The sequence below is a fragment of the Labeo rohita genome, chromosome 19 (assembly GCF_022985175.1).
Source record: "Labeo rohita strain BAU-BD-2019 chromosome 19, IGBB_LRoh.1.0, whole genome shotgun sequence".
NCBI lineage: Eukaryota > Metazoa > Chordata > Actinopteri > Cypriniformes > Cyprinidae > Labeo > Labeo rohita.
Window position 1 is genome coordinate 1984815 of NC_066887.1, and position 12051 is coordinate 1996865.

Sequence of the window (12051 nt, forward strand, 5' to 3'; positions counted from 1 at the left end):
TTGCACAAGTCTGAAATAGATGTTGCTCAATCAGGAGTATTAAAAATACACACATCATAACTTAGAGAGTTCTTTAGAAGTTCTTTATTCCTACCTCTTTTTTTTTTTTTTTTTTTTTCAAATCTGTAACTGTCAAAACACCTCATTATTGATTTTCTGGAGCTCAATCCAATTACACAACTGTTGTATGATTTTCATAGTTGACTGTCAACACACACTCAATAGACACTTTTTTCATTTTTAAAATGTAAATGTTAACTTGTTCAGTCGTAGCTGGTTTTCAATATGCCTTCTCATTTTAGTTTTTTAACATCTAATTATAACCTGTTCTGTTCAGTTGAGGATACTTGTCTCCTCTTCTCTACTAAGTAAGTAACAGGGATATTGAATTCATAATCTATATTGTTATGTATTGTTATAATCCATGTAGTTTGGAAGAGAATGGAACAAATGTAAGAGACACATTGTAACTCTAAACTCCGCTGTGTATTTCTACCCAGATGCTGTCACATCCCACAACCTCATCATCTGCAGAGAGAAACTGCCATTCGACAGCATCTTAGAGCATTGAGAAGATTTCACTGGAACTTGTGCTTTCACTTTTAGACATTCTACTAACTATAAGTAAATTTGCAACATGTCAACTAATTATCATTAATTTGCAACTACATGTCTACTAACTTTCAGAGCAGACTATTAGGTTAGGTTTAAGGTTAGTAGAATAAGTTGACATTTACTTGCAAGTTTAGAAGAGTGATAGAAGATATTAAGCAGACAGTCTACTAATACTCTAATGACTAGTTGACATGCAGTTGCAAGGTTACTTACTCTTAGTAGAATGTCTAAAGTGGACTATCAAAATAAAGTGTTACCAAATAAACTATTAACAAAAAGTTTATGGCACTTTTGGATTAGGGAACACATATTCACTATTAACTATGAGTTTTCCCTCAATAAATGCATAATCTGCTGCTTATTGATAGTAAGTAAAGTAGTTATGTTTAGGTATCGGGTAGGGTTAAGGGATCTAGAATATAGTCATGCAGAATAAGGCTATATAAAAAGTACTAATAAACAGCCAATATGGTAGTAATATGCTAGATAATAAGCAACAGGTTAATAGTAAATATTTTTAATATACTTGTTATCAAGCTTGTCAAAACAACTCCTGGAGAGTTTAGCAGTGTTAATGTGTTTGGTCTTGCCAGAATGGATCTGCTATGCTGTTGTGACAGAGCAAGTACTGAGACATGCTACTGCCAATACATTACAGATCTGGACAGGTGGAGCTGGGGAAGGTGGAGGATTCCTGAAGTGCCAGTTATTTAAATTTTAAGTTGCAAGCTCATTGGTGGCTGATGCAAAAGAAACCAATCAGCTACACTGTGTGAATTATATTAGACTGAGTTAGAACCCATAGGCCTGCGCCACCTAGAGTTTCATGACAGAACTGTATTCATAACACCATTCATTTCCTATATAGCGCTTTCAATGCGTAGTTCTTTATAGAAACGTATTAAAAGAGTTCTATTTAGTACCAAAAGGAGTTCTGCTTTTGTTACAAGCCTTAATCAGGTACTGTTTAGAAGATTTTTTTCTTAAGAGTACACATTATTATGACTGTAAACCTAAATTGATTTAAATTATGATACAACAAAGCACATGAAAAAATTGGGGATATATTTAATAACCATGTAATTTTAACCATCACATGATGAATCTAATAGCGATATATAAACATGTACATTAGGACTCAATCCTGCACACTGTAATAATCAGTTTTTCTTAAAACATCTCTTTTTCTCCAAACTCCAGCGCTGATGTCCAGTCTCCCGCTGCTGCGGCCTGTGATGATTGCCGCACGCGGACCACCCGCGGCCCCTCGCAGCGCGAAACACACGGCGCTCATCTCGCGGAATTCAGCACAAGGCCTCCACCGCTACCACTGCCTTGGCCGCTGCCTCGTTTTACGCTAAATTAACCAACATAAATTGGCCGAACAGAGCAAAAAAATGGTTTAATGGCTAGGGGTGTCTGCTGGAAAACAGAGAGTGGGTAGAGAGAGAAAGTTTCGGAGAGGAAAACAAGACCAAACCAGAATGAAAGATTGCTCGTAAAGTTAAAACCAAAGCCAGACGGAACTGAATGCTCGGGGTTTCAGATATTCCCTTTGAACAGAGAAATTCTTTCATAACTAGAGACTTTTTGGACTATTTTTAGGGCCTGAGAGCAGCGCAGGGAAGAAATAAAGCCACATGCACAAGAATAGAAGGAAATTGTAAAAACGCAAAAAAAGAGTTTAACTTGTGGCAAATAGTTAGTTTGGAGGCTGGAGGAGTGGGCAGCTACAATGAAAGATGAAAGATGTTGGATTCTTTGGAGTATCGTCACCAACACCATGCAACTGAAGAGTTTAGGGGAAAAAAAGGAGAGGAGAGGTTAGTCTTAGGAGAGGTTTGCTGAGTTGTGTGTTGGTTTTCTTCAGATTAATGCCAAAGTCCAGGAGAAGGTTTTGTGATTCACACACCTGATTTCTCTATGAGAGCGGTTTTCTTTTCAGCAGATCTTACACTCAACTGGTCGTCGCCTTATGTGTTAGTAACTTGTTTAAGCATTAAGAAGCCAAACTAAAGGGTAACAGCAATGCAGCCCTTTTATGACACCTTTAAACACCTTTTTTTCTGCTTAAAGGTTTATTTCACAAAAAAAATGACAATTCTGTCATTAATTAATCACCGTTGTGTCTTTCAAAACTCATAAGACTTTTGTTCAAAATATATGATCATCAAAATATCAAATTAAAATATTTTTAATGAAACCTGAGAGATTGCTGTCCCTCCATTAAAAGTCCACTCCATCAAAAATATGCAAAGAAATCAATGTGATCTGAGCCTATTCATAAGTTTAAGTTTCTTGAAGTGATACAATCACTTTATATAATGAGCTGGTTTAATTTAGACATTTATTCACATATAAACATTGATCAATGCACAATTGCACATAGAGCAATCAAATGGCAAATGGAAGCTCAAACATGCTGGTTTGATGCAGAGAATCAGCTGGGTTTGTTCTCATGCGACAAGCAATATGGTTGACCTTCTGTTTATATTGATTTTAGGCTTTTTGCCTTTTTTGATGTTTGGTACCAAGATCTAGATCTTGTTCAGAAAACATACTGCATTTGATGATGTTCTTGCATGTCTACTGATGCTGACTGAATACTGAGTAACACTTTAGTTGATGGAACAATTCTCACTATTAACTAGTTGCTTATTAGCATGCATATTACTAGCATATTGGCTGTTTATTAATACTTAGTAATACTTTATTCTATATGACCATATTTTAGATCCCTGATGAAATACTGTACTAAAATATTCTGAATGTGTATTCATGTCATTCTTATGTATGATTTTTATTAGCTGATCCTTTTTTTTTTTTTTTTTTTTTTTACATCAGAATCACAACCAGTTTAGTCAAATTACTGAACAAATGACTTCAATGAATTGGTCCCTTTCAGTGAATCAAAAACATACACAGCCAACAGCTTTCCAGCACTCTCTAGTAATTACATTTGGCTATTTTGTGTGGGTTCATACAATTTTAGTTTCCACATTTTCACAGCTTAGGGGTGGAAATAATGCTTATTGGTTGATTGATTGATTGATTGATTGATTGATTGAAAAATTGTGCAAATCACATTGCACAAATTCATAAATTCAAAAATGTAATTGAATTAAATAAGCATAAGCTAGCACAGTTTTTGTTTACTTAAAGGGGTCATTATCCACAAGTTGATATGCTTCTTTAGGGTCTTAATGAAAAGTCTATAATATACTTTGGTTAAATTCTCAATAGTTTTGTAAAACAACACCCTTTTTAACTTGTCAAAATGAGCTCTGCAAAAATAATCTCATTCTGAGGGATTGTTCCTTTAAATGCAAATGAGCTCTGCTCGCCCCGCCCCTCTCTTCTCTCTGCTGCTCTGAGAGATTGTTTACTTTAGCCACATTTTCGCCACAAAAAAGAAAAAAAAGAAAAAAAAAACCTTATACTCACTTCTGCTGTAGGTGAAGCTGGATCATGAATGATTCGTGTGAACATAGACGGATATATGTAGATCGGGAGGCGCATTCCCTTCACAAAAAAATGTAATCCACTGCATCTTCAGCGGCTCAGATGTCGGGAGTAAATGACGACCACTATGTTCATTATTACATCCAGCAACACAACACCTCAATCGCTCAATCGGAGATATTCTTGTCTAACTTACATCCCTGCTCCGGCATCGAAACAATGGAGGTTGGACTGTTACAGCTGATCTGAGGTAAGACGCTCATGTCAATCAACTATCGTGGGAGCGGCCTCTGTCTGTGTTACATCACACCGACAGGCATCTGAGAATGGCTCGATTTGAAAAAGAGGATATTATTTTTACAGATTAATTAAAAACCACTGCATGGATTTTTATCATTATAGGGTAGATTTGTTCAAACAACATGTATAAGTGAAGTTTGCATCCGATTACCCCTTTAATAGCATGTAAGGATTATTATTATTATTTTTATTATTATTATTATTTAATTGCATATATCCCATTTATCCCTGCTTATTCATAGTTAGGAAGGTATAGTTGTTAAGTTTAGGTATAAGATGGATTAAGGGATCTAAAATATGGTTATGCAGAGTAAGGCATTAATATGTGCTTTATAAGTACTAATAAACAACCAATACACTAGTAACATGCATGCTAATAAGCATCTATTTAATAGCGAAAATCGGTCCTTAAAATAAAGTGTTACCATTTTGTTTTTTTTTCTTTCCAAACATTACTTTAAAGTACTAAATAAGCCTTAAGCAACTGGAATCATTAAAAGAACTGTAACTGGAATGCTTCACGATTCCCAGTCCTATTTTTGCCCTCTGGTTTTAGGGTTAAAGCTATGGTCGGCTGATCATTATGTCTTGTTTCTGGGTTATATTTAGGGCTGTGACTGTCTGATATCAATGTTGTCCTAGAAACTACAAAGAATGTTCTGCCAAGAACACGTTCTGCTTGAGTAAATCACTCAGCTGTGTATGAAAGGTTTATACATTCTGGTGAATGACCAAACATAAGTCTGTTTAAGTCCATGGTGCATCCGTGATTGAAGCTGGTGTACTTGCTGTGTGTTAGCCCATGTGCATGACCATCACAAACACATGCTAGCTTGTGTTCGACTGACAGCCCCCTTCGCCGACTGTCTGTATGCCAGTCATGTTCAGAGAGTGAGTGAGGGGGTGGCAGCTCCTTTAAAAATGTGGGAATGAGGGCACACACACACAGAGAAAGAGCCTGGGCCTCTGCTTTCACACATTCCAGTTGAGGGCATATTGAGCTCATTAACATTACTAACTAACAATGCCTCTTTGTACTGGCAAATGGGGTTCGAGAAGGCGCCAAATTGCCTCAAGTGTCTTAGTGTGTGTGAGAATGCTTGGGTGTGTGGTGTCTTCTTTTGTGTGTGTGTTTCTGTTAAGGGGGAGGGGTGGTAACATGTATATCATGTTACACAGACATGCATTAGCAAGCGGGTTATGATACTGCCATGCTTAATGTCTGAACATCTCAGCAGCCTATGTGATTTGAAAAATTGTAGCTTCTTTATACACTGTATCAGAGACATCTATGGTGACATATAGAAACTGCAATTACAGTGCAAGTACAGGAATCATACACCCAAAATGTAAAAATTTGGTCAATATTTACTCTGATGTTGTTGAATGTATGCCATTATTCTCTGCATCTCACAAATTGGCAGGAAGCATGAATACGATTTGGGAGCTACAGCAAAGTGGATGATTTTAATTAAATAATGACCTAAATTTCTCGAAATCTGTTGAGAAAAATAATAGTAGCTACAGAAGCTTGAGGAAATAATGACTGCAGTTTATTTTTTAGGTGCTATTCCTTTAGAGGCATTCACTTGTTCTCTTAGCAAGCGCTGTTTTTAATGTGGACTACTTTGGTGTTTACGTTTTATTTAAAGAGAGACGTATTATACCTCTTTTCACAAGATGTAAAATAAGTCTCTGATGTCCCCAGAGTCTGTATGTGAAGTTTTACCTCAAAATACCCAACAGCTTGCTAAAACTGACACTTTTAGGCTATGAGCCAAAACATGCCATTTTTGTCCCTTTAAATGCAAATGAGCTGATGCTCCCGGCCCCCTTTTCTGAAGAGGGTGGAGCTTCAAGAGCCGGCAAAAACAAAACAAGACAATCTCACGCACTGAAAATGTCTCTTAGTAGCAGTGTTCAGCCTTGTATGTTTGAACCGGAATCGGTTTAAAAGTCAGTCTTCTGATTGTACTGTGTATAATAAATGTGTGTTTATGAATTACACAGACAGGAAGCACAGCGCAATAAAAATAACGACATAGCTGGTCTCATGATGCCATCACAACCTTTATAAGTCCCACTTGTGATTATAAGCTTGGCAAATTCAAGCAGTCGGCTTCACATTGCATTCATATGCAATTTTTAACAACCACATTCCTATTTCCGATCATTCTGGTAGCACGTGAAGACAGCATCAGTTAAAGAGCCAGAAACAATGGTAGCTTTAGCAACATTAGCCTTATAGAGTGCCAAGACACGCTTTCAGAAAGACAATATGAAAAAACAAACGTGTGATACTTACTTTGTCTGGAGCAGACGTTTGCACACAAAGCATTAGTATTGACCCTTGAACATATAGGGGGCTTTGCCAAATGTTTCTGGGACATTTCCTTCAAAAATTAAATTTAACCACAGTGTCCTCAGTGGTTCAGATGAAGGGAGTCTATGAAGACTCCTATGTTTGTTGGTGCATTCCAAAACACAAGACTTATAATGCCTCTTTGGCGTTGACATTGTGTATCTCCAGTAATGGTGGACTGCTGCTTCTCACTCAGTGTTGTGTCTATGCTGACAGGGCAGTGATTGTTACAAATGGGCGAGATCTTCCTTCGATTACATGTGCATAGGGAAAAATCTGGAATCGTGTATTTACAAAGACTGTTTATGATTTATTGGGATTATAAAAAAAAAAAAACAAAAAAAAAATGAGTGGGTGCATTTTTACTATTATAGGCTGGTTGTTTTCACATACTGTGGGCACACAACTATGTTCAAACACCTTATAAAAGTGATTTTTGCAGTAATAGGTCCCTTTTAAATTATACTCTAAACAACAATCTAAACAATTAATTTCCTTACCTGAAGAAGCAAAATCCTTCTCAGGATTCCTCCATCATCAAATCTTGTACATGTTGATGTTTGTACTTGTTTTTATCTTGGTTTGTCTTTCCTTGGTGTCAGATTTTTTCTGCTTTTTCAGCCGTGCAGGTCCTGATCTCTGTGGATATTTTAATGTATCCACTGTCTTATTCATTTTCGCTCTTCACGTCAGCAAACTACACTATGCTATGCTACTAGCGTATCTACAGAGGTGGCCGCCATTGAGCATGAGGATTATCTCAGATGTTACTGAAACAACACGAGGCAACAGAGTGTTTTCACGACACATCATCAATCTGCCATATTGGTGGCACTAAATGTAAACAATGCCACTGAACGAAACAAGCATATTTAGCCGATTATTTATGCTGAAAATGGTCAATTATTGTCATGTTTTGGGCTGTACTAATCAGCTGGACCGAGAAAAACATTTGGAGTACTATAGACTGCCAAAAGTTATAACAAATCAAAGAGAAGAGGAAAAAACTGACTGAGAAACAAAAGGCAGTTGTGGTTGGCCAAACTGAACCAGGATTTCCAGGGCAAGAACTGTGACAACATCCGTGTTTGCTCTTATCATTTCCAGTCAGGTAGGTAAAATATTAACCTAATATTTTAATTAATACTGCTCGTATGTATCTTTACCACCTGTTAACTTCAGTTTGTCAAAATATTGCACCCTTTCCTGCTTACTAAGTCCTTCTCTATATGATTTAGCAGCTTCCATACATTTTTCCCATGGTAAGAGCAACTCTATTTTTTTCTTTTTTAAATTGATCCGACCCTATATATATATAATCACTCAGTCTTTGCAATTTCGAGAGATTTCCGGAAACCAACGGATATTGGTTACAATGTTCAAAAACAGAGCGCAAACACAAGTACACATTGGATTCTGCTCTAAGGTGGCTCCCGCTTACTTTTTTTTTTTTTTTATGTTTATTTAGTTAATAAAGTTAAGTTTGCTGCTTCCCGATTCCTTCTTCCCTGAATCTTGAACTTTGTTACATACATATGTGCATTTTTCTTAAATCTTCTGGCACCCCAATTTATGAGACTCGCAACCCACCCGAGGGTCACAACCCAGGGTTTAAAAACCACTGGTTTAGACAGCATAAATTAGCAGAACAACATTCAGTAGTAACCGTGCAATCCATGCTGTTGTTTACATCTGAGTATCGTCAATGTGGCCGCACATACGGTTAATTGACCAAATTGTGATGTAAGTGCAAACCCTCTACACTGAAGGTGGTGGCCCGTATCATACATAATTCAAACTTTTTTTATAGAGTCTTTACCTCATGTAAGTGCATAAAACCTACTGTTGAATAGCACCAAACTACTGCATACAACTGTAATATCAACAACATTGCGATTAAAGCTGAAATTTTGACAGCTACTGTCACTTAAAGGACATACTGCCCTCCGACATACTTGCACAAGGTTTAAAGCAATGATGTGAATGAACAAGGGATAAGTAAAACTACAGGCATTCATAATTTACTAGTTGGTAGGTTGTCTGAATGACTACCCTGATGGAAAAAAACAGCATATGCCGGTTAGGTATGTTTTGAAGCAATGCTGCTGGGTTGAACTGGTTTAAGCTGGTGCTAAGCAACTAGCGCCTGCTCAGGACCAGCATAGGACCAGCACAAGACAAGCTTAAACCAGCTCATGACCATCTAAGGACCAGCTAAAACCAGCTCAAACCAGCAGCCATGCTTCAAAACATACCTAACCAAAAAGAATCTGTTAACATTTACTCACCCTTATTCCAAACTTGTCTTTCTTCCTTTTTGAAACATTAAAAGAGATATTTTTAGAAATTAAAGTCAATGTTAGGTTTCCAACATTCTTCAAAATAAAAAAAAAAAAAAAAAAAAAAACACATACAGGTTTGGAATGACATAAGGATGTACTTTTTAAAGAAGCACTGATTTAGAGTTAATTTTATGAACATAATCCAGTTAGATGAATTTAGCCTAAAAATGAGTAAAAAATGTAGATTAAATGTAGAACTACTCAGCCTCACTAATTGACTCACTACTTGACCCATTCCTAAAACGTACCATCTTCTATCTTCATCCATCCTCAGGTCGCTTTTTATTCGCTCTCGCTAACGCTTCCTCTACTTCCCTACACGCTTCCCCCCGGCTCATACTCGCATCTCTCCCCGGTCCTGAGAGAGAGACAGACCGAGTGTGGAAGGAAAAGGTTAAAACAGGCCGTCTTTCAAACGTTCTTCATCGGCTGCTGGCCTGCATAATTTATGGGCTTGTTACTGTAATCAAAAATTCTTATTTATTTGGAAGGGTTGTTGGGGTAGGGGGTAGAGAGAGGAGAAAGAAAGAGGGAGACAGTACACCACACACACACGCGCACGCTTCCCTGCGAGCCTCCAGCTTTTCATGTGAAACGAGGTGCTGCTTTGTTGTCCCCTGGGTGGGTCCTACAGCGCACTCCGACACACACAAACACAAAGACGCATGCATTCCCAATAAACTCTGTCTCTCTCACACACACATGCATATTAAAATTGCTTCTTTAAAAATCTTGAAAAAACTTTATGATGGATGCAGTGCAGTGCGATGTCTGTCCCTCAGGGCGGGGTCCGACCGCGCGCTCGCAAACACACATGCACACGCATAAACACAAACTTAGTGATTAGTCTTACTTCAACCACATGTAGACACATAAGCAATGCCACAGAGAGCTCGCACGATCAGAAGCGGCGTCCGTAAGTATACTGGGTGTGCTTTCTCAATCCTTATCATTAAGAAAGACAGGATACACTCAGTATTTCAAATTCACAAACGTCGATGAGATCTTACGCGCAGTTCTGAAGGAAAAAGTTTCCCTGTAAGCCTGGGAAACTCCAGCAGAGAGGTTTGGTTGGCTGGATCTCTGACCACCATGGGTTTTGAAAAGTGTCTGCCATCCAGTGTGGTTTTGTGAGTGCAGACTGTCAAGAGAGGCTCAGAGAGAAAGAGGAAATAAAAAAGTGAGATTGATGTGTTCTGAGAAGGTGAGAATCCTGCAGTGACTCTGAGAAATAAATATCTCTAAATGAATGTGTTAAAAGACTCATAGTGTGAGAGATCTCATTGTTCTAAATCATTTGAAATAAAGAGACTGATGTGCTATGAAATAAACTGTAACTTTTTTTTCTAGAATTCAACACTTCCTTCTTGCTCCAAAAAATACTAATAAACTAAATGCCACAAACGACTTCTGAAACCCTTCAAAACCCGGAATAAATTTGCACATCAGTGATGCCTGTGCAGTGGTCAGAAATTTAGCCTGGCCAGTCATAGTAAGGTAATCATGAGAGTATTAAATAGATAGTATTATTTTTAAATAAAAGGGCCAGTTTCACCAGCTGTTCTTAAGTTACAATCCAAGTTAGGGTTAGGGTTCATTGGGAACGCTGTTTTGAAATGTTTCTAAAATGTCCACTTTTCTTGTCATGGTTATAATGTTATTTAAAGATTATGAAAATGTTTATTATAATTTCTACCAAGTTTATTTTGACTCAAAATATAACATTATTTGAGCACTTATGTTTAATATTTTACTGTCATGCCGATTATGAATGGAATTTGGTCTTGACCACAAAATCGTGCCTAGTCGGACATGGTCTGTTCCAGTCGGGCTTATTTGCTGTTTGCAGTCGGTACAAAAAGTTGCATAATGTGTGGTGTCTAAATATTATAATCATAGAGTTCAAGAACCTGTTGTTTTCACTAAGATTTTCTTTAAATATGTTTAATATTTGCGACTGACACAAGCAGTTGTGCAGTGGAGATGCACACAATGCAACATCATTTGGCATTAATTTTGTAATTTTTGTCAATTATTATTATTGTGTTTTTTTAATTACAAGAAAAAATACTGATTGTTCTTGTTGTGATTTATTTCTTGTCTATGTTTTATTTCACAAGTTAACGCTACAGATTTAAATTGTTTCGTTTTAATGCAGCTGAAGAAAGAACATGCTATCCTAAATTATATCAATGATTCTCTCATTTTAAATATTATCACAAATTGTGTTATTTCGATCTGCAGTGTATTAAAAGTCAACAAAAAGTTTAGCCTATAGCACTATATCTGTAGACTAAAGGCAATTTTTTTCTTAACTTTTAACTTCTTAAAATTTGTTATGAAGAATATTAAATCAACTTTAGGCTAGGCTAATGAATTTTCTTCATAACGAATATACAAACTTAACGAATAGCCTAGCTATACTTCAAAACAAAGTTTTCATAAATAAATTCATACATTCATCATGAATATGATGAAATAAAATGATTATTTATATGTATATATATATATATATATATATATATATATATATATATATATATATATATAAATTATAATAGTTATAATAGTTGTATCAAATGAATAGGGAAATTATAGTGCCTTGAATTTATTAAAGGAGAAGTCCACTTCCAGAACAACAATTTACAAATAATTTACTTACCCCATTGTCATTCAAGATATTTCGTTAAGAAATGATGATTTTTGAGGAAAACATTTCAGGATTTTTCTGCATATAATGGACTTCATTGGTGCCCTGATTTTGAACTTCTAAAATGTAGTTTAAATGCAGCTTCAAAGGCTCTAAACGATCCCAGCTGAGGAAGAAGGGTCTTATCTAGCGAAACAATCTGTGAAAAAAAAAAAAAATTAATACTTTTTAAGCTCAAAAGCTTGTGTAGCACAGGCTCTGGGATGCAAGTTCACGAAGCTACGTACTATTGAATCACTTTGAAAGGTCACGCAGAACTA